Here is a 22,337-nt window from a genome sequence, read left to right as displayed (position 1 = left end):
GTAAGAATAGATTGGAAGATGTATCTGTGTCATAGGGTAGTTTTATGACCTGAGAAAGAAGAGATTTTTATTCCTCTAAGTTTTTAGTATATTTCTAGGCTTGTCCTATCGTTTTTGTAGTTTTTCCCTCCTTTTGGATCACACTATTTTATCTCCTTTGGTTCATGATGTTTGATTGGAATTCCCACCTGTGTTAACCTACTAGTCTAGGAATTTTAGTGCAAAATCACTATCTTGAAATGACCACTGGCCGTGAGATTCCTGTCAAGAACCACATCCAGGTGTTTGCCTTTTAGAAGGGATGCCTCATCCCTTGCCTACTCCCTTCCACTGCTTCAAAGAGAGTCTGTCCTGTTGTTCGCCCAAAGATGAAATTTGTTACCATGCTTTACACAGTAAGCAAGGGAACTTCTGCCAGTTAGTTTTCAAGTGTTCATACTGCTTTTCTCCCACCTCCTTTCTTTGGTTCCTCAGATTAGTGTGGGGATCTGCTATTTGGCTTTACCTGCACAAGGCAATTCCTATCTGAGAGAATTTAGGAAAGTTGTTTGGAATACCAAGATACTTTCCCATAGTGAGTTACTGCTAGTTTTTTAATATACTACTCCTTGTATTTTACCATGGTATATTTTCCAACATTCTTATTAAATAGAAGTGAACGTATTCAATTTGAAGGTAGTTTTACCTACTGTTAATATTTTGATTAGACCAATATTAAACTCAACACTTTTATCTGTTACCTTGGCCAGGTGATTAGGTTTGAAATAGGAATATGATGAGGTGAAAAGTTTACCTAGGATTAAAGATACCATAGGTAACCATCTGGTAATTAACTACGTGGGCACTAGTTTTGAGCTTTCGGGTTTGCTATGTTCAGTTTAAAGTGCTTTGGAGGTAATAGAGTTTTCCCCCTATTCATTGGAGGACAGGAGATCACTTTCTGTTTTGTGATATTGCCTTGGTGTTTTTTTACAGTGGGTCAAGTAATGAATCAGAAATTAACTAAACCTCAATTTGATTCTTGTTCAGAACTAGAATAAATCTGGGAATGATAATCTAGGTGTGACCTAAAAGGTTTAATTTATTCTAGGTAGATCTCAGAGAAGTGAGGAAGGAGTGGCAATACCAGTTAAAAGCTTTGTGTAAAAGGTTCAGTGGCACAGTTCAACCTGAGTTTCCCAGGTGTTTATCAGTTGTCTCCCAGTATGCCCAAAAAGATGTGTGAAGTTGTAAAGTAGTGTGTGGTTCTTTTCACACAAAAAAATAATAAATTTAACATTGCCTTATTATCAGTTTACAGTGAGTGTATAAAATTTTCTATAAAGTAATTACTGTCTCCTGTAATTTCGTTTGGGTTGAGGACTGAGTTCAGTTTTCAGGGGGTGTTGTCTGAATGTCAGAATGGAAGAATTGGTTTGGCTTTTGGTTTTGAATTCTTATTACTGTCTAAAGCAGGTCCTTAAAAATGCAAATTGATATGTGAGGGCTATTACTTAAATAATAATTGAGTATGTTTGAACATTTATGTAATGGTTAACTCCCCCACACCCTAATAAATGTGTATCTCTCTCTCCCCACTCCCTTTTTTTTTTTTTTTTTTTTTTGTAGGTCCTCCAGTAGTCTGATCTGAGTGGGTTAGCACTCCAGAGGAACCAGCAGACCAAGACCAACTTGGTCAGGAAGGTTCAGGAGGCTGTAGAAGTGTTGGGATTTCCCACCAGGATGAGTATGATTGGCTGTGATTTTAGGTTAGTTTTTGTAGATCTTTGGGTAATATTTGTATTTTACTTCCCGGAATGGAGGTGGTGGTGGGGAGTGTATGTATTTCCATTCTGTAATTGAGCTACTTTGGTTTTTTTCATTATTTGGATCTGATGTGGCATTGGTTGCATATCATATTATTGTTTAAATGAATTCTGTGTGCACACGATTTTTAAATCACCCGAAGCACCATTCAGAAAATAAAATTACAAGATATTATGTCTAATCAGTTCTTTCTCAAAGAGTTATGAAAAATATCAAACATACAGAAACTGGATAGTGTAATAATCCCCCTGTGTACCCATAACCAGCTTAACAGTTGCCAGCTTGTAGCGGTTCTTCATCTGTACTTCTACCTACTATCCCCAGCCATTATTTTGAAATAAACCCCTGCTGTCATATTTTTATTTGTAAAATATTTGTATCTCTAAAAGAAAAGGGCTCTTTAAACATAATCTCAAAACCATTATCACAACTCAAAACATTAACAATGATTTTTGAAGATATCAAATATGAAACTAATGTTCAAATTTTAGTTTGTATTAGGGTCCAAAGAAAGCCCATTTGTCACAAAGGTGGATTGATGTTTATTTCTTAAATCTGTTTTAATCTGCAGGTTCCCTCTCTCTTTTTCTGATTTATGTGTTGAAGATATTGTTCTGCAGTTTCCCTCACATTTGGTGATTACATCCCAGCAGTGGTATCTAGCTCATTCTTACTAAGTTAAAGACCTTGGAGGACCCCCATTATAATGGGACAATGGCAGTAATCTCCTGTATCCCAGTTGGAGTTGATACTGCTGGCCTAGGCACTATCCCGAAATAACTAGTCATGGATTCCCCTTACTGTGGTAGAGTCTGATTTAATTGATACCTGATCTCAGTTCCATGTCTTGGCCCTGCTTGCTGCTCCACATGAAAAGTAGGCCTCCTTATGGAAGAAGCTAATGTTTTCTAGATAATGACCTAACTGTGCCTTTGGGATTTTTCATGGTTTCAATTTCCTAGGTGGTTTAGTTATTTTTATACTATCTTAAAATGTTGCTTTTTATTCTTTTGATATTGGTATCTCAGCTGCTCTGACTCATAACTTCTAAGCTATTAAGACTTAGTGGTGAGTTCTTCTGGCTAGAATAAAGTTTTTGAAATGGCAATACTAAACAATTTTTGAGAACTTTCACTTTCCTCTTGATTTTCAGCTATTAATATACAACCATGGTTTTTCTGTTGTTATTTTTCATTTTATTTCTTTTGGAAATAATGTTCTACAGCATAAAGTCGTTTAAACTGTTCATTTCTTTCCTTGTGCAGAATTGGTTATCTTGGGATCTGCTGTATGTCCCTTCCATGGTCAAACCTGGGAATGGAAGTTGGCACATAAAGGCTCCAGCCAGCCTTTGACTTAAGCACAAATGTGGGCAGAACAAGGCCACTTGTGCCTACTTTTGAAATGAGAGTCATTCCAAGTTGTAGAGGCAGAGAGGATAGAGGTCATGAATGAAAGTTTTTGAGGTACTTAGATGAAATATGATTTTGAATCACCAGTGCTATGGATCATGAGTTCAGGCTTTTCAGTTCTTCGTTCATTAATGGAGAAGTCAGATCACTAGTTGAAAAGTGACCACGTAAAGAGGTAATTTCTTAGGAATTACAGCGAAGTCCATTTATTCGGCAAAAAAATTTTGAGCATGTTGGATGTAGTGGTTAGGTATTTACTCCTGTCTTGAGTTTTCTGTAGTTACTAGGAAGTTTGAACAAGGTCACTTAAACCTTCTAATCCAGAGTTTTGAAACTGGGATAACTGTAGATTTTTGGAACAGAACTTTACACAGTAGGCATTGCAGTGTTTGAATTGTTTCCAGAGTTCTTAACAGCTACAAGTCTTTAATGGAAGTGCTGTTGGTTTTTTCTCTTTTGTTGCGTGTTTTCAACCATGGGTTGAGTATTAAAATGCCAAACTTGGTTGCTTTGAAAATGTTTGCCCTTCATGTTCCATGTTACCTTTCCTGCAGTTGGATTAAGTTGTTAAAATCTCACGTGTAGCTGTAACCATATTAAGCTGCTTTACAATGATCTCACCATCTATAAGGTTGATAGTCAAAGTACTTGGGCTCTGGGTGTTTGCTGTATTGTTCTCCAACTTGTTTCCTCAATGACTGGTTACTAGATGTTTATATGTTAATGTCAGGGATAATTCAGCTCTGAAGATTCTTTGGAAGCCTTCTCATTTGATGTGTCATAGGGGTTGAGTTCCTAAAACTTGATGTACTTGTTGATCAGCTTGGTCTTCTGGTTATAGAAATGTTTTCAAGTAGTGAAAGAGTGGCTCTCTATGAGTAAAACAACTCTGGGTTTCATTTGGACTGTTAATACTGAGCATTTTCACATTATAGTGCCCTTAAAAAGTTTTTAGTTGTTTGGCTTTAAAAATTACAGTGGTGACATGGATTGATCCCAGAATGTGATTTTACAAAAGTTGGAATTTCTTTTAGCTTCTTATGAATATTGAATGGAAATTGGTATTATATATAGATTCAGTCTGGGTTGCGCATTGGACTCGAGAAGTGTGAAAATTCTTTTTCAAACCCTAGATTCTGATTGTATAGTGACTAAAAGGGACAAGGAGTAGGGAGGTTCAAATTATTCTGGAATGATCTTTTAGTATAATCATTTAGATTTTAAAGATTGGTAAATGTGAACATACTGCCGTGAATTTATGTACCATCTTTAGCATAACCCAGATTTTAAGTCCTTATAATTAGATATCAGAGATAATTGCTTTGGAAATACTGGGATATATTAACATTTGGTGGCTGCTTATGTTCTGGAATGCTTTTGGAAGATTGCTTTTTTAACGATAACATTATTTGCCTGATGATTTTCTTATTCGCCTGTCTTTAAATTTTTTTTTTTAACGTTTTTATTCATTTTTGAGACAGAGAGAGACAGAGCATGAATGGGGGAGGGTCAGAGAGAGGGAGACACAGAATCTGAAACAGGCTCCGGGCTCTGAGCTGTCAGCACAAGGGCCCGATGCGGGGCTTGAACTCACGGACCGCGAGATCGTGACCTGAGCCGAAGTCGGCGCTCAACCGACTGAGCCACCCAGGCGCCCCCTTATTCGCCTGTCTTTATAGTGAAGTGTATTTCTCCTGGTCTTTGCATTTTTTTATCCGCTAATTCTTTATTATTGCGTTCTGCCAATTGAGTTCTTATAGGTGGAAAGATCTTTCAGCATAGTGGTTAAAAACATGGACTTTGGAGCCAGACTCCCTGGGTTCAAGTTCTGGCTCCATTTTTTACTAGTTGTCATCTTGTGCAAATTATTATTTTTTATTTTTTTTAACATTTATTCATTTTTGAGACAGAGAGAGAGACAGAGCATGAATGGGAGAAGGTCAGAGAGAGAGGGAGACACAGAATCTGAAACAGGCTCCAGGCTCTGAGCTGTCAACACAGAGCCCGATGCGGGGCTCGAACTCACGGACTGCGAGATCCTGACCTGAGCCGAAGTCTGGACGCCCAACTGACTGAGCCACCCAGGCGCCCTTTGTGCAAATTGTTTAACCTCTGTGCCACAGTTCTTAATCTGTAAAATGCTGATAATGTTACCTATTTCATAAGGTTTTGGAAAAGTTTAGCTGAGTTAATGCATTTAAAATGCTTAGAATAGTAGCTTTGAAACTTCAGGGAACATCAGAATCACCTAGAGGGCTTGCTGAAGTAGATGGCTGGGCTCCAACTCCAGACGTTCTGATCCTGTAGGTCTGGGAGGGGCCTGAGACTTTGCATTTCCAGCAAGTTCCCAGGAGTTCTGATGTTTAATGGTCATGGAATCAAGGGAATAGAACAATGCTTGGCATAGTGTTAACTTTTTTCTGGACTGATTTCTCAGTCCCTGAGTAAAACACTTTACTTTCCAGTGCTGTTTAGTACTGCTTTGAGCTGGAAGCGTTTTTAAAATCCTCTGTTGCAGTGGTTCTCAAAATGTGGTCATTCAAAATGTGTGCAACAGCAGCAGCATCTGGGAACTTGTCAGAAATGGAAATTTTTGGGCTCTATCCCAGTCTTTATTTTAAAAGTGTGTCTTGGGGGCGCCTGGGTGGCGCAGTCGGTTAAGCGTCCGACTTCAGCCAGGTCACGATCTCGCGGTCCGTGAGTTCGAGCCCCGCGTCAGGCTCTGGGCTGATGGCTCGGAGCCTGGAGCCTGTTTCCGATTCTGTGTCTCCCTCTCTCTGCCCCTCCCCCGTTCATGCTCTGTCTCTCTCTGTCCCAAAAATAAATAAAAAAAAAAAAAAAAAAAAAAAATAAAAGTGTGTCTTGGCTTAACTGGAGTGTCTTAGACTTTTTTTTAAAACAGTTTTGTTGAGACATAATTCCCATACCATACAACTTGCCCATTTAAAGCGTACGGTGGTCTTCAGTGTTTTCATGGTTGTAGAGCCACTACACACCAATTTTAAAACATTTTCATCCCTAGAGGAAACCTAGTACCACCACTCATTATTTTATGTTTCTATGATTTGCCTAGTCTAGGCATATCATAGAAATAGAATCATATCATATGTAAGCAGCATTAATGTGATTAAAGTGTTTTTCTTTTATTGTAACTAATAATATACAAATAGGAAAAACCACCCCAAAACAAATTTATAGTTTAATAAATTATTTTAAGGCAAACACTTTTGTAACCATAACTCAAGAAATAGAACCTTGCCTGTTACCCTGTTAAGTCCATCCACCTGCCCATCCCAACCACAGAATTCAGAAAGTATCTCTCTGGAAAGTATCTACTGTTCTGAGTTTATAGTAATCACTTGCATTCTGTTCTGTCTTTATTATCCAAGTGTATATCCCTGGACAGTTAATTTGCTTTGTCCATTTATTTAAAACTTGATGTATTTTAAATACTTGTAACTTCCCTTTCTTTCTTTTCCTTATGCTATATCTGTTGAAGAACTCAGGCCATTTGACCTGTGGAGTTTCCCACAGACTGGATTTTGCTTATTGCCTACTCAGTACAGTTCTTACATATTCCTCTGTCCTCTATATTTCATGCAAATTGACAGTGGATCCAGAGGATTTTATAAATTTAGGTTCATTCCCTTTGGCAAGAATATTGGTGGTGTGTTCACAGCATTCATTAAGTTGTAATGATGTCTTGTGTTGTTTTTTTTTTTATATTAACAGCAATTTCTGAACATTAGTCATTGGGAATGTCAAAATGCTGATGTTCTAACTCTGTCATTTTGTTTTCATATATTAAGTGGAATAATTTTATAAGGTTACTCAGTGATACAGTTTGTAGGAGAAGGATAGGATTAATGATGAATTAAAAAAAATTTTTTTCTGGCCATGTATTAGTTTATCATGTTGGACACGCTAACGTATCTGTTGCCTCATCAAGGGAAAATACATTATTTGTGGGGTTATTGGGCTTAAATGGGAAAATGTAAGTTGTTAGTAGTACACTCTATGTGGTCAGTAGATGGTTATTTCTTTAACATACTATTTCACTTAACCCCTCCAACAGCTCAGAGATGGGCAGTCACGGTGGTGAAGTGATGGCCAGTTAGCAAAGCCTGTCTGGACCCTTCAGGTCTGTGTTGGGATCATCAGTGGTGGGGAGGAAAGGGTTGTTCTTTGGTCATTTTTGGGCTGACTCTGGCCAGTGATAACTGGGTGTTAACCAGAGTAGTTTTTTCACTTTGCCACGCATTAGGAATCACATTCATACCCTCTGAAGGGTCTTATCCAGTTCTGTGGTGATGTGTAATAATACATTGGTTGCCTTTATCTCCCTATATCTACACAGCCCCCTGTGGCTCAACTTTGTTCTGTTCATGATTCTGCTGTAACCTTAGTAACCCATAATGAGTCTTCGTAATGGTCATCAGTATCACCACTGTTAACATACTTCAGTAGCACCATACACAGCAGATTAGAAAAGAGGTAAATATTATCCCTTTTAACATTTATTCTCTGAAGTACAGCACATGGCATATAGTAAGTGTTCAGTAAATTGGAAGCCATTGTTTTTTAAATTAATGTATGTTTTTTCTTCATGTCTTAACCTCTTTTTAGTTCAGTAAGCATTTACTGAGTGTTTTTAAGTACAAGGATCTAGGGACATAAAATGAATGGTAGTTGTTCTCTTCACTGAAGAAACTTAGTTCATTTAAGGACTGGGATGATGTTTAAAGGTCCTTAGCCTTTTCCTTTATGTTAACATTTTTTCCCTGCTTTGTCCATGCATGATATAACCTATTATTTTTTAAAGCTCTCCTTAGCTCTTTATCCCCAGCCTTTGAGACTGCTGATATGTGAGAAAGCCTGCAGTTGTCTTCTATGAATACTGGGTAATACCAAGAAAAACCTTTGGATTTCAAAATGGCACATGTGATTAACACTGTGATACCAGTTTATAGTCTTCAGGTGGACCTATAACTGGTTTCCAGTCTCCATCCTATTGCTTTGACTGTCTTCTTCTCTCTCCCTCCTCCCCCCCTCCCCTCCCCTCCCCTCCCCCCCCATCATTCCCTAAGATGTTTGCTGCATAAAGGTATCTATTTTTAGAGGTATTGGGTATTGGCTCCTATACCCAATTAGTGATCTATAAAGTATGTATAGAGACCGCTGTGCGGTTTAGGATTGGAGTGTGCCTCAGGTTTCATTCTCAATTATGAAATGGTAATCAAAAAGCCTACTTCATAAGTTGCTATGAGCATTAAAGTGAGATGATGTATTATTTCAAATGTTTAAATTGTACAGTATACTACAAAGGTAAGGCCATAGTAATTTATGTAAAATAAATACTTAATAGCTATGTTACTTGGGGCAAATTACTTCATCACTGAAACAGTTTCCTCATCCTTTAAATGAGGGTGATGATATCTCAGTCACTCAACAAATATTTGAGGACATACCCAATAATGCTAGATACTGGGAATATAGAGACAGGCAACCGGAGGAGGGAGGGCAGCATGGTGTACCAGGGGAGAGAGACTTGTAAATCACAGTCAAAATGATCATGACAATGAGGAGGAGTGAACAAAATGTGCTATAGCAGTTTATGGGAGGGCATCAGAAAATGTCACAAAAAAATTTATTCGTGTTAAACAAGATTTGTGAAAAGTACATCATGAACTCAAAGAAATGCTGTACAAAAATGAAGTTAGTTAAATGTATCCCAAATGAATCAGTAGCCACAACCATTATTTCATTTGTTCACAAGCCTTGTGCTTTAGGTGTGTTTATTTCCTTAAGCTGGATTTTATGAGCTCCTCTAGGGTGTTGTGTGCTCCTATAATAGGTATCCTGAAAGTACTAAGTAAAACGTTGGTTTGCGAGCATAATTCGTTCTGGAAACATGCTTGTAATCCAAAGCACTCGTATATCAAAGCGAATTTCTAGAACCATTGACTCACTTGGGATCATGTGACATTTGGTGTCACTTACATTGTAAGACATCGCTTGTTATTAAGTTAAAATTTATTGGAAAGGTGTGCTCGTCTTGCAGAACACTCACAGAAAAAGTTACTCGAAATCCAAGGTTTTACTGTACTTGCATCTAAAAGGATCTTTTTCATTCACTATATCATTTTCTACTTTCTGTTACTGAATTGATTTCGGAAAAACTAGGAAATGTGTTATTTTAGGAAAAGATTCCTACTCCCACGAAAATATTCAGTCATCATTAACATTTTGTTTGGTGTGTTCCCATCTTAATGATAAGAGTAACAGTTTAAAAGTAAGAGGAGCAGAAAATTAGGGACAGACTTTACCCAGAATAGGAACTAAAACTGTCTGGTAACAAGAAAAGATACTCATACCAGAATTGCAAACTAAAATGAGATACTTTTTAACCATTAGATTGGCAAAAAATAGATACTACCAGGTCATGGCAAAAATACAGGTAAGAGTATGGTCTTAGAATACTGCCACAAGTGGTATAAATTAATACAGCTATTTATACGGAGATAATTTTGGCAAGTTGTAAGATAGCATGTACTGTATGGCGCTATTTATATATTTTTTAAAAACTAGGGTAAACTGATTATTTGGAAGGAGTGGCCAAGGCGAACTTTAGCTTTTTCTGTAATTATTGCATTTCTTTTTCTGAGAAATTCAAAATATACTGAAGAATACAGAGAATAATATAACAAGAAACCCTTTCCCTACCCCCCTCTCCTGAGCTGATCATCTTTAACATTTATTTTTACCTTAGATCTTTTAATGGGGAGGTTTGATATAAGGGGAAATATTTAAGAACTTTCACCCAGCATTCCCCTCCCTACTGCTATCTTTACCACGAATTGCTTGAATTATTATATTGTGAGAATGGTATAAATTACTCATGCAAGTAGAAATTTAAAAACTATGTGATGTTCACACTATTACTTATGTAATATTGTTTGCATACTTGTTAAAACATCCCTAAAAAGGGATGTTATTTAGTCATTTGTTCATTTTATTGTAATTCTTGTTTGAAAATGCTTTCCTGACTTTAAGTAATGTTCCCCATGATTATAGGAGTATACATGGCTTAGTATTGAAATAATACAGATAAGCACAGAAATTTCTTGCCATTCAGATGAATACTATTAGTATGTTGGTATGTAATACATTCTTCCAATGCTTTTCTTTATGTTTGAGTAGCATAAGCACACTTTTTTTCAAAAATTTATTCTTTTCAAAAATGTAATTCATAACCTTCCCTCCGACTTTTTATTGTGAAAATTTTCAGACATAAAAATGTTGAAAGAATAGCACAATGAGCATCTATATCACCAACAGTTGTTAAAATTTGCCATATTTGATTTATATGTACACATGGGCATTTAATTTTTCTGAAGCATATGAAGTTAGAGTGACATTTCATCCTTAAATCCTTTGGCAGGCATGTCTTAATCAGGACCTACAATGCCATTTATCACACCTAGGAAGTTCGCTCTTTTTGTTAATATTATCTAGTATCCTGTCCATATTTACATTTCCTTGGTTGTCCCCAAATTGTCTTTTTTTTTTTAGGTGTTCCCCAAACCAATATAGAAATGGTGTTTTGAAATTTGTTGTTCCCACTTAATATATTGATCTCTGTTCTGCTTATGCTCTGTCTCAAAAATAAATAAAACATTAAAAAAATTTTTTTAAATGGTAGTCTTCTCCAGGTCTAACAGAAGAGCTGAGAAAGAGCCTGTATTTGATATTATCCATATCAAACTCATTTTTTTAAAGTTTATTTAATATTGAGAGAGAGAGACAGCACAAGTGGGGGAGGGGCAGAGAGAGAGGGAAACAGAGAATCCCAAGCAGGCTCTCTCTGCATTGTCAGCACACAGCCTGATGCAGGGCTTGAACTCACGAAACTGTGAGATCATGATCTGAGCCAAAACCAAGAGTAGGATGCTTAACTGACTGGCGCCTCATCAGACTCCTTATTTTTTAGGCTCAGGTTAGGGGAAGTGATTTGTCCAAGATAACAAATGTTGCTGATTAGTGGTGGAGTTGGGTGTCAAACCCAGGTGAACCTATTTTCACTGTGCTTTATCTTTTCTTGAAACTGAACTGAATCAGTTTCTAAATATGCCAGCAGATATCATCCATAGAAGTGCAGAATAAGTGGCCCCTTCCTATAAGAAAGTTACCCCTCATAATCGGGAAATTTTAGGGAAGTAGAAAGGTAAATGAGAAAAAGCAAAGAAAGCTCAGTTTCTTTGTCCTTTTGACTATGGTGGCTACTTTTCAACATGGGGATCAATTTTGAGCTCTTTCATGGGACAATTCAATTTGGCTATGTGTTCCCATGCGTATTTATGGATGCCATAAGCCTGTAGATAGGGCTGGATTTCCTATTTGTAAAACTTTCAAATTAATGTTTTCTAAGCTCATATTTTTTTCCTTTTCAAACGTTTTAAATTATAAAAGTAACGTGTTGACTGTTAAAAGATTCAAACAAAGTATTTTATTTAAAAATTAGTGTCCCTGTCCTTCCCCAAATGATAGTCTTGTTTTATTCATACCACATTTCAAAAATCTTCTGACAATTTGTGTATATTCTTTTATACCTTTTAGCATCTACATACTGTGCTTATCTATGTGCTATGTGTATTTTTATGTCAAAACATACAGCTCAACTCCATTCTTTTTAATGGTTGCGTTGAATTTCAAAGCATGGATCTAGTATAATTTAATCACTCCCTACTGTTGAGCCTTAGAAGTAGAATTCATTCTGGGTCAGAGTGGTACCATTTAAATTTTTGATCAGTACTACCAAAATGACCTCTAGAAAGGCTATACTGAATTACCATTCTGAGCAGCAGTGTCTTTCAGTGCCCTTTTCTCCACATATATCTGCCAAAACAAGATACTGTTGATCTTTTTATTTTTAATTTTAACCAGTCTGATAAATGAGAAATAGCACCTTCTTGCTTTGGTTAGAATTTTTGTAAGGATTAGGATGAGCAAATGTTACATCCTGTGTAAATTGCAAGTTTGTGCCCTTTTTATCTTATTTTAATGTTTTATGTATTTTGAGAGAGAGCAAGAGTACAAGTGGGGGGGGAGGGCAGAGAAAGGGAGAGAGAATCCCAAGCAGGCTCCACGCTGTCAGCAAAGAGCCTAATACGGAGCTCCATCCCATGAACCATGAGATCATGACCTGAGCAGAAATAAAGAGTCAGATGCTTAACCAACTGAGCCACCCAGGTGCCCCAAGTTTGTGCCCTTTTACTTTCAATCAGATTATCTTACTGTGTTTTGGGAGTTCTTTGTATATTAGAAATAAATTTTTTGCCAAGATTAAAAGAATATTTACATGCATTATCTTCTAACACATTTACAGTTTAGCTTTTTGTGTTTAAGTAATAATGTGAAGTAGGTGTGTGCTTCTATTTTTGTCCAAATGGTTAACGGGTAGTTCCTATTTTATCTTGGGAAAGACTATTTGGTTTTTGAATATATGTTCAGCTTAAAACTGAATTATTTGGGAAAGTGTAGTTTGTTAAAACATAAAAGTTGGAACTTGTGCCAAGTAGAAAACTGGCTTGGTTACTTTTTGGTCTTTAGTTTTTGAGAATAATTCAAATTGTTCATGTTTAATATTTAACATTTGTCTTGAACTTGAAATAGTGCTTTAAGAGATTGTAATCACTGTATTTTCATTTTATATGTTTGAGGCCCAGATTATCCTAAGGTCACAAAGTTAGTTGGTGGCAGGGAATTAGAGTACCTTTGCATATTGTTCATTCATTTTCAGCAAACATCTTTCGTGTTAGAGACATAAATGTTTTAAAGCAGCAGATTGTTCACATTATTTGGCTTAATTAAAGAACATTGGAAATGAGTGTATGCCAGTCTGTGTGTCATGCTATTAAATTTACTCAGCCAGTTTTGTCTATATGCTGGGACATAATTTTTTTTTTCTAAAAGCGTTGTTTTAAGTTTTCTTGTCAATGAACTAATTTCAGCCTCATAAAAATCCTATGAGGTTGGAGTTATTTTATACTGAGAGGAGTTTGCTGCCCTGTTGATAATTGCTCTAATTATTGTTCTTTTAAATCATATAAAAGAATCTTGGTCTCTCTTCCTTCTAAATTCATTTGAACCAGCTCAAAATAGTTGAGATACACTTAAAATCTCTGATTCTTAAGTTGTATGGCCCAGACAGTAGTTAGTAGACTGTTTAATCTTTGGAGAACTTATAACTAACTTGAGAACGAGATCCAGAGCTTCTCGGTCTCATCAAAGTTGAGTTTAATTTTTTGGTTCATGTCAGTACTTTAATATTCTAGAGATTGATATATGCTTAATATTCTCTTTCATATTCAGATAACATGTAGAAAGGTTGAAAAGACCAGCTCTTTCTTGCTTTTGATTCTTTCTGTTTGTAATATCCGTCATAAGATTGTTACCCTTAGGGGCGCCTGGGTGGCTTAGTTGGTTAAGCACCTGGCTTTGGCTCAGGTCATTATCTCGCAGTTTTGTGGGTTCGAGCCCTGCGTCAGGCTCTGTGCTGACAGCTCAGAGCCTGGAGCTTGTTTCAGATTTTGTGTCTCCCTCTCTCTGCCCCTCCCCCGCTTGATCTCTGTCGCTCGCTCTCTCAAAAATAAACATTAAAGAAAAGATTGTTGCCCTGACATTAATCTGGAACTGCAAGAACTAGAACAGGGGCGCCTGGGTGGCTCAGTTGGTTAAGCATCTGACTCTTGGTTTCAGCTCAGGTAATGATCTCACAGTTTCATGAGTTTGAGCCCTGCATCAGGCACTGTGCTGACAGTGTGCAGCCTGCCTGGGATTCGCTCTCTCCTCTCTCTGCCCCTCCCCTGCTCTCTTGTCTCTCTCTCAAAACAAATTTAAAATTTTTTTAAATACAAATAAAAGAACTAGAGCAAAAATTAATATGGCTTATTCATTGCCAGATACAGTCCTTTGAGATGGGCTATGTTGTTTATTTTACAGAGGTTACCTGTTTATAGAGGTATAGGAACTTGTGTAAGATCATACAGGTAGTAAATGGAATTTAAGCCCAGTCCCATTCAACTCCCAGGCCTTTGTACTGTGCTGTTGTCCTCTACTTCATTTTGACTTTTCTTCCAGTAGTATTCCTTAATTTCTACCTTTAAACTTAAATAATCCACAATGTACGGTAGCAAGTAAATATGTTACTGAGGTCTCTTCTCTCCCCATACAGATACATCTTTTGTTAGACTATTTTTAGGCATTAAACTTAGCTTTTATTTAGAAATATACTTAATCTAGCCTTTTATTTTTTTAATTTTTTATGTTTATTTATTTTTGAAAGAGACACAGCACAAGCAAGGGTGGGGCAGAGAGAGAGGGGGACACAGAATCTGAAGCAGGCTCCAGGCTCTGAGCTGTCAGCACAGAGCTCGACGCGGGGCTCAAACTCATGAACTGTGAGATCATGACCTGAGCCAAAGTCGGATGCTCAACTGACTGAGCCACCCAGGCACCCCTAATTTAGCCTTTTAATAGGAGGTTTGTGCCTCTTCTACCTTTCTTCAGGATATGGGACTAGAGGATTATATCCAGGAATACATAATTCCCTCTTACACAGAGGAGGTTTAATCTTGAGAGATGCTGTATATTTCTTTGTAAATCCAGGGATATGAGACAGTTGGAGATGAATAATGCAAAAGGGTTGGAATTCTGTTCTTTGGTTTCCTGTACTTTTTGTATTTGACAGTAGCCTATCGTGGCTTTAGGGGCAAAAACCATATGCCTGTGTTTCATTGAGTGAAAGTGAAAACAATGTAGTCATTAAGCAGGCTATGTCTTAGAGATCTTTTCTGTGGGGTGATGGTTCCTAATGTTTCAGGTCATAGATCTCTTTAAGAAGCCAGTGAAAGCTGGGGCGCCTGGGTGGCTCAGTCGGTTAAACGTCCGACTTCGGCTCAGGTCACGATCTCGCGGTCCGTGAGTTCGAGCCCCGCGTCGGGTTCTGGGCTGATAGCTCAGAGCCTGGAGCCTGCTTTCGATTCTGTGTCTCCCTCTCTCTCTGCTCCTCCCCCGTTCATGCTCTGTCTCTCTCTGTCTCAAAAATAAATAAAACGTTAAAAAAATTAAAAAAAAGAAGCTAGTGAAAGCTATAAACTGTGTTCTCAGAAAAATACCAACATATGCAGAAACTTTCCATAGAACTTCAGAATTATTGTGGGGATCCCTTGGTATAGGACAAGAGGAAATGTTTTGATTATGTCCAAATTGCTGTGTTGTTTGTTTTTATATTTTCGTGTATATGTTGATCCAGATATAAAGCACTATGCCCACGAAGTGATACTGGGCTAATTGTTTCACTTTTGCCAAAGCTGTACTCTGCTTTATGCAGCGTGAATCTCTAAAAATCCAAATTTTTAAAAAAGCAAGAGAATTGTGGTTGGTGTTATATAAGGATTTATTTTATGTATTCTGTTGCTCTCTTGTAACTGTGTTTCTGGCTTTGCTTTGGCCACCAGGAAGTTGTAATTTCATTGTGCATTTTCATGTACTTTTTGTTGCTTTTATGTGATCATTGCTTCTAGTTTTCCTTTTTCTCTGATTTACATTTCTGAACACCTGGCTATCTCCTAGCACCTATTGCAATGCCCTGTGTATGTAGTGCATTCATACCTATATGTTGAATAGAATATATGCAGAATGAATGAATCATAAATTGGTTTCCTCAGTTGAAAATTTCACCAAGAGTGTGACTTGGATTTTTAGCTTCCTTAAACATTTACTGGATAGTCCTTCATGTATTATTCTAATAAGTGACAGTTCCTATTCTGGTGACAGTAAAGATAAATAGACACAGTCCCACTCATGCAGAACTTACCCTAGTGGGGAGACTGACATGTAAATAAAGAGGTGTGTTGATTGAGGATATATGCAGTACACAGTGGGGGCACAAAGGAGGGAGTGATCAATTTTACTCTGGGGAAGAGGGAATCTGAAAAGGCTTCATAGAAGTGACATTTAAGCTGAGCTCTAGGGGATATGCAGAGAGCAGCCATTTTAGCAGAAAGCACAATCTGAATCAAGGTATTAAAAGTCTTGAATGTTAGGGGAACTATAAAAAGCCTCACATGGTTAAAGCACTGGGGAGCCAAGGGTAGTAATATGTAATGTTGTGGCCCTGGTAAGAGAGGTGAGCAGGGACCAGGTCTTAGAGGTCTTTTTTTAAAATATTTTTTTTTTTCAATGTTTTTTATTATTTTATTGTTGGGACAGAGAGAGACAGAGCATGAACGGGGGAGGGGCAGAGAGAGAGGGAGACACAGAATCGGAAACAGGCTCCAGGCTCTGAGCCATCAGCCCAGAGCCTGACGCGGGGCTCGAACTCACAGACCGCGAGATCGTGACCTGGCTGAAGTCGGACGCTTAACCGACTGCGCCACCCAGGCGCCCCAAGGTCTTGAATGCTGGGTTAGGTAAGGAGTTAGCACTTGATGATGTAGGTAGATTTTGAGTTTGAGGAGGTTGCTCTGGTAGTGATGTGGAGGATAGAATGGAGGGACCTGGCAGGATAAAGTCTTAATTTAAATTTAATTTGTGAGATTTTCAAACATGTACAAAAGTTAGAGAATAACATAATGAACCTGGGTGTACCTGTTACCCAGCTTCAGCAGTTATCAACACATGGCTATTCTTGCTTTATTTATACCCCATTCTTTTAAAGAAAATTCCTAAGTGAGTTACAAATAGGCAAAGCACAATACTATCTAACAAAGCAGCTCTTACATCTGGCTGTGCAACTAGATCACCTATGTAGCTTGAGAAAAAAGTTCCCACCTCCTATTTACTGAGTCAGATACTTGTATGGCCTGACATTTTTAGTTCTTAAAATAAGTCTCAGGTGATTTTGTACAGCCAGGGTTGAGAACTCTGGATTTAATTTTTAAGTAAATTGTTTTTAAGATAATTTTTAAGCAGCTTAATTTCTGGCAGATGTTTTTTCTGAACTCAACTGAATGTTGCCTGTGGCCCTTCTGGGTGAAGTTCACCTATTAGGAAGTGGCAGGCTTTTTTTATGGTTAAGTTCTTTTTTTTTTTAATTTTTTTTAACGTTTATTTATTTTTGAGACAGAGAGAGACAGAGCATGAACGGGGGAGGGTCAGAGAGAGAGGGAGACACAGAATCTGAAACAGGCTCCAGGCTCTGAGCAGTCAGCACAGAGCCCGAAGCGGGGCTCGAACTCACAGACAGTGAGATCGTGACCTGAGCCGAAGTCAGACGCTTAACCAACTGAGCCACCCAGGCGCCCCACAGTTAAGTTCTTAATATTAGTTTGAATAGAGAATATTAGTTTAAAGGCTGATGTCTTAATTTTCGGTAGATGTGGGCAAGACTGAAAGAAAAAGCATTTGCATCTTTGAAATTGGATATGATGAAAAGGAAATAACCATTGTTACAATTGATCTCTTACACCAAATCCAGCCACAAGTAAGGAAGGGGATGTGAGACAGATCAGTCTTAGAGAGTGTACTAGGATTATTCCAGAGCACCAGTTGAAAATGCATAGACAAGGAATCTCTTCCTGTCTTCCTTAATTTACATAATTTTCATGCTGGCATTACTCTTTTTTTTTTTTTTTTTTTTTTTGGTCATTGTTGGGAATGCTAAGAAGGGGCTGCTTGGCATGCTGCCATTTCCTTTCTTCTGGCGAAACTGATCTGTGACTTTGGTGAGCCCTGTTTTGTTGCCTGATTTTTCTGATGCCAGTTTGTCTCTATTAAGTAATTGGGAGTAATGACCAAAAGGATAACTCTTAGGTCTGCAGCTTCCCAGGGCTGTAGGGTAGAGCAAATGTAGGGGATGCATTCTCAGACACCATTCTTTTCTTTTTAATTTTTTTAAATGTTTGCTTATTTTTGAGAGAGACAGAGCATGAGCGGGGGAAAGGGCAGAGAGAGAGGGAGACACAGAATCCAAAGCAGGCTCCAGGCTCTGAGCTATCAGCACAGAGCCCAATGCGAGGCTTGAACCCACGAACCATGAGATCATGACCTGAGCCGAAGTCGGACCCTTCACTGACTGAGCCAACCCAGGTGACCCTCTCACACGCCATTCTTACTTCCAGAGTCGGTATTGGAGGTTTCAGATTCCTCATCCTTGGTATCCCTGCAAGAGATTTTTTTGAGTATACTGCAGAGCAAGGATATACACTTACTTGAGGTATATAGTATTTACAGAATACTATATTTTGAAGGAGAATCAACCAGGGTAATTTCCAGATTTGTCTTGAGTGAATAAAAGCTATTTTTTGGTTGCTTTATTACTACGTTTTACTATCAGTGTCCAATAAAATCTAGGTCAGCAATCCTCAGGGTCATATTTTATTTATATGGCCAAGGATAGGGTTATTGGTGTCTATAGGAGGGGTTTGGCAGGATGGACTATGTATATAGACATTTTGTATACTATAGAGTTGTGGAGCAGATTTGGTTTTAATCCAGCTCTACCACTTACTGAGTACGTGGCTACTCTTGGCCTTAGTAAACTGGGAACAGTCTTCAAGTTGTTACAACTTCATACAAGGATTAGAGATAACGCATAGTTAGGTGGTCAGTAAATATTAGCTGATGTTATGATGACGACACATGGGTTCTGTGATTTGTTGGATGGATATTAATATAAATAATCAGAAACTAGGCTGGATGGAAATGTGCCCCCTTTAAGAAATCGGTTAATGTGCTGTCTGTGCCTTCCTAATCAAACAGTGTATAGCAGGCTGGATTTCAAGATTCACTTCACTGCTTTCTGAGATAATGGATGGTCCAAGCAGCTCTCACCTGAATTTTCTTTCAGAGACTCTTAGAGGCAAAGGCTTTTGCTTTGTGGTACATTGGAGGTTAGGGTTCTCTAAAGCATTTTTTGTTTACAAACGGCCATAATGCTTTTCCATGATTTCCCGGGGAATTTTAGGCTGACTCAGATTCAACCACACTCCCATACATGTTTGAAGCATTTCTTAACCTACCAATACTAAATCAATAAATATTGAGTGCTTGCTGTGTGCTAAACTCCAGGATTAAACAGCAGAGTGTATAGGAAGGAAGCTCCAAGAGCAGGCAGCAGCCACTCCAGGGCATTTGTTTAGATGATATTGTTCTTAATTTGATTCATGCCATTTGGATTAGGGGCCACTGTTTTCAACCTTAAGAAAAATTGTACAAAAGGAAAATTCTTACTGTAAATGGATGCATGATTATAGAAAGGTTGGAAGGACCTGGAAAGCGTGAAGCATAAATAAATAAAAACCATGTTATCATGCCACCTAGAGGCAACCACTGATAATGTATTTTTTTTTTATCTTGCTCCCAGGTTTGTGGGGTTTTGTGTGTATGCTTGTTTTAAACTTCCTCACCCTTGTGGCAAACATTTTGTCATTAATAGGGACATGTTAGGTACAGGGTACAATGTAAGCACATACAGAGATAGTCAAGTATTAAGAGATTGGGGAGAGGATTGTCATAATTCTCGTTAGTACTTGTGCTTTCAAAATCCAGATAAGTGTTCATTATTTTAAGGTGAAATAGTGAGAGGCTTAAGGGTCCCCTACCCTCAACTTTCTTAGGGATTTTCTTTCTGTTACCTCCTCTTTCCCTCTACCTTTCAGTGACCCCATAATTCTCTGCTTGCATTTACAGCCAACCTTTTCAGAAGAGTTTTCTAAACGTGCCATCTGTATTGCCTCTCTTTCCATTGGTTCCCTGACTCACTCCAGTCTGGCTTCCCTTCCCACCATCCCCCCTGAAACTATTGTTGGTCAAGTTATCTCTACCCCCAATTTCAACATACATTTTTCGGGACATACCTCATTTCGACATTGGACACAATAGATCAGTCTGGCCATCTTTTGTCTTTCATGATAGCATAATGAACTAGTTTTGCTTCTACCTCACCAACCTCGCCTTTTCTGGTAGGTAGATTGGGGTGCCTGGGTAGCTCAGTCAGTTAAGCGTCTGACTCTTGATCTCGGCTCAGGTTATTATCTTGCCATTCATGAGATCGAGCCTCGCGCCAGGCTCCACACTCTCAGTGTGGGATTCTCTCTCCCTCTCTGCTTTCCCCCTTCCCTGCTTGTGCGTGAGCTCTCTCTCTCTCAAAATAAACATTAAAAAAAAACAATGTTGTATCAAGTAGGAACTTAGTTCTGGGCCTCTTTCCTTCCTTCTTTTTAAGTCATCATCTCCAGACCCATGACTTCAAATACTTTCTATATGCTGACAGTCACAGATTTTTATTCTCAGTGTGTACTTCTTTCATGAACTTCATTCTGTAAATATTTGTCTACCTATCATGTGGAAGATGCTGTGCTACGTGCCAAGAGCTTAATACTGTAGAAAGTCAGACTAGTTATATTGATACTTGTTATGAGAGAAACAAGCAAGGTAGTGTAATTGAAAAATAACAGACCAGCTTTAGGTGGGTTGCCATGGGAAGCCACTTTGGGTCTTAAAGTCACTCCTTAAAGGGAACTAGCTGAGGGAAGAATAGGTATGTTGGGGCAGAAGCATTCCAGTGGAATAGCAGTTGTAAAGGTCTAGAGGCCAGAAGGAACTTAAAGCATTCTAGAAACTAAATGGAAAGACTAAAGTGGTAGTGCAAAAAGGAGATTGGAGAGAGTTGCAGGAACTAAATCATGCCAGAGCCCTGAGACTCATGGTTAGAGTTGGGATATAATTTTAGGGAAACTGTTGAAAGGTTTTAAGCAAGGAAGTAACATGAGTTGACTTATGTTTTAAGATTATATTTGCTGCTCTCTGGAGAATGGATTGGATGAAAGTGAGTATGGAAGTGAGATCAGTTATCCCTATTTCACAGTTGAGGAAACAAAAGTGCACAGAGGCTGATTATCCATGCTCATACGGTGAGTAAGTGATACAGCAGGGATTCTAACCTGGGTTTCCTAATTTTGAGCCTGTTTTCTGATCTGGTGCTTCTCAAACTTTAAATATATTAATCACCTGAAGATCTCATTAAAATACAGGTTGATTCTTCAGCTCTGGGTGAGATTCTGCATTTTTAATAATTCTCAGATGATGTCAGTGCTGCTGATCCTTCAGCCATACTTTGAATTGTAAGCTAACCTGCCACTATACTCAACTGCTATTGAGCCAGCTTGGAAATTACTCCTCTGCCTTTAAGCTAATTCAGTATTGAAAGTCATTCTAAATTTTATCACCTGGAGGTGGTTACACAGAGTGAGTTGCCCTTTAAAGAGTGACTTCTCCTCAGTATATATTAAGTGAACACCCTTGCCTTGATGTAAATAAACCCTGTAAAACCAAGATTAGAAACCTCAAAAGTAAATGAAGTTTGGGGGAAAGGAGGAAGGGAAAAAAGAAATGGTTAATTAAATAGAAGTGTTAAGTAATGTATAGCTGTGGATGGTGGTTCATAATAATTCATTAATTTCCTTAAAGTTGATCTTTAAACCTTATTGTAGGAAGAAATCTTTATTACTTGTAAAGATTGCTTGGTGCTCAGAGTTCTGGTCTGAACCAACAAAGGCAATAGGCCATTTCCAGAGATTTGTTTAGAACTAATTTCTTTTTGTTAGAGGCTTTTTTATGTAATAGGATTTTAACTTGTTTAACTTCTAAGCATTAGGTAGAACTCATTCCCTGGTCATTAGTGTGATTTGACGGTATCTCAGCTTCTCACATTGTGCCCCAGCTTCCTGTCTTGCAGTAATTTTCTGAATAGGATCTAACAGTGTAGAAGAATCTGTCACAAATACATGTTTTCATCTGCAGGAATTTATTGTAATAAAACTAGTAAACTGGGGCGCCTGGGCGGCTCAGTTGGTTAAGCATCCGACTTTAGTTCAGATCATGATCTCACTGTGAGTTCGAGCCCCGCATTGGGCTCTGCACTGAGCGCTCAGAGCCTGGAGCCTGCTTCGGATTCTGTCTCTCTCCTTCTCTCTGCCCCTCCCCTGTTGTCTCTCTTTTAAATAAATAAACATTAAAAAAATAAATAAAACTAGTAAAGCGAACAGCATGTTATTAAAGCATGGACTTGGGAGCCAAAAAGGCCTAGATTTAAATCTTGGTGCCAACTAGCTAGAC

General features: G+C 38.1%; 1 protein-coding gene across 12 annotated transcripts in view; it reads left to right on the top strand.

Annotated features, from left to right (window-relative positions):
• Positions 1-22,337, top strand: part of HUWE1 (HECT, UBA and WWE domain containing E3 ubiquitin protein ligase 1) — a 168,964-nt gene that overhangs the window by 4,508 nt on the left and 142,119 nt on the right. For 11 of the 12 annotated variants that reach the window (XM_081793318.1, XM_081793327.1, XM_081793329.1 and 8 more), the window contains exon 2: positions 1,609-1,748. The gene's annotated coding sequence lies outside the window, so the exon portion shown is untranslated. Of the gene's footprint in view, positions 1-1,608; positions 1,749-7,293; positions 7,360-22,337 lie in introns of all 12 variants that reach the window. The other variant, XM_081793320.1, reaches the window with a different exon arrangement.

Source organism: Panthera onca, chromosome X, assembly GCF_046562875.1.
Source record: "Panthera onca isolate mPanOnc1 chromosome X, mPanOnc1 haplotype 2, whole genome shotgun sequence".
In the NCBI taxonomy this organism is placed as follows: domain Eukaryota; kingdom Metazoa; phylum Chordata; class Mammalia; order Carnivora; family Felidae; genus Panthera; species Panthera onca.
The sequence above is the reverse complement of the archived record's forward strand: the minus strand, read 5'-3'. Positions and strand labels throughout refer to the sequence as shown.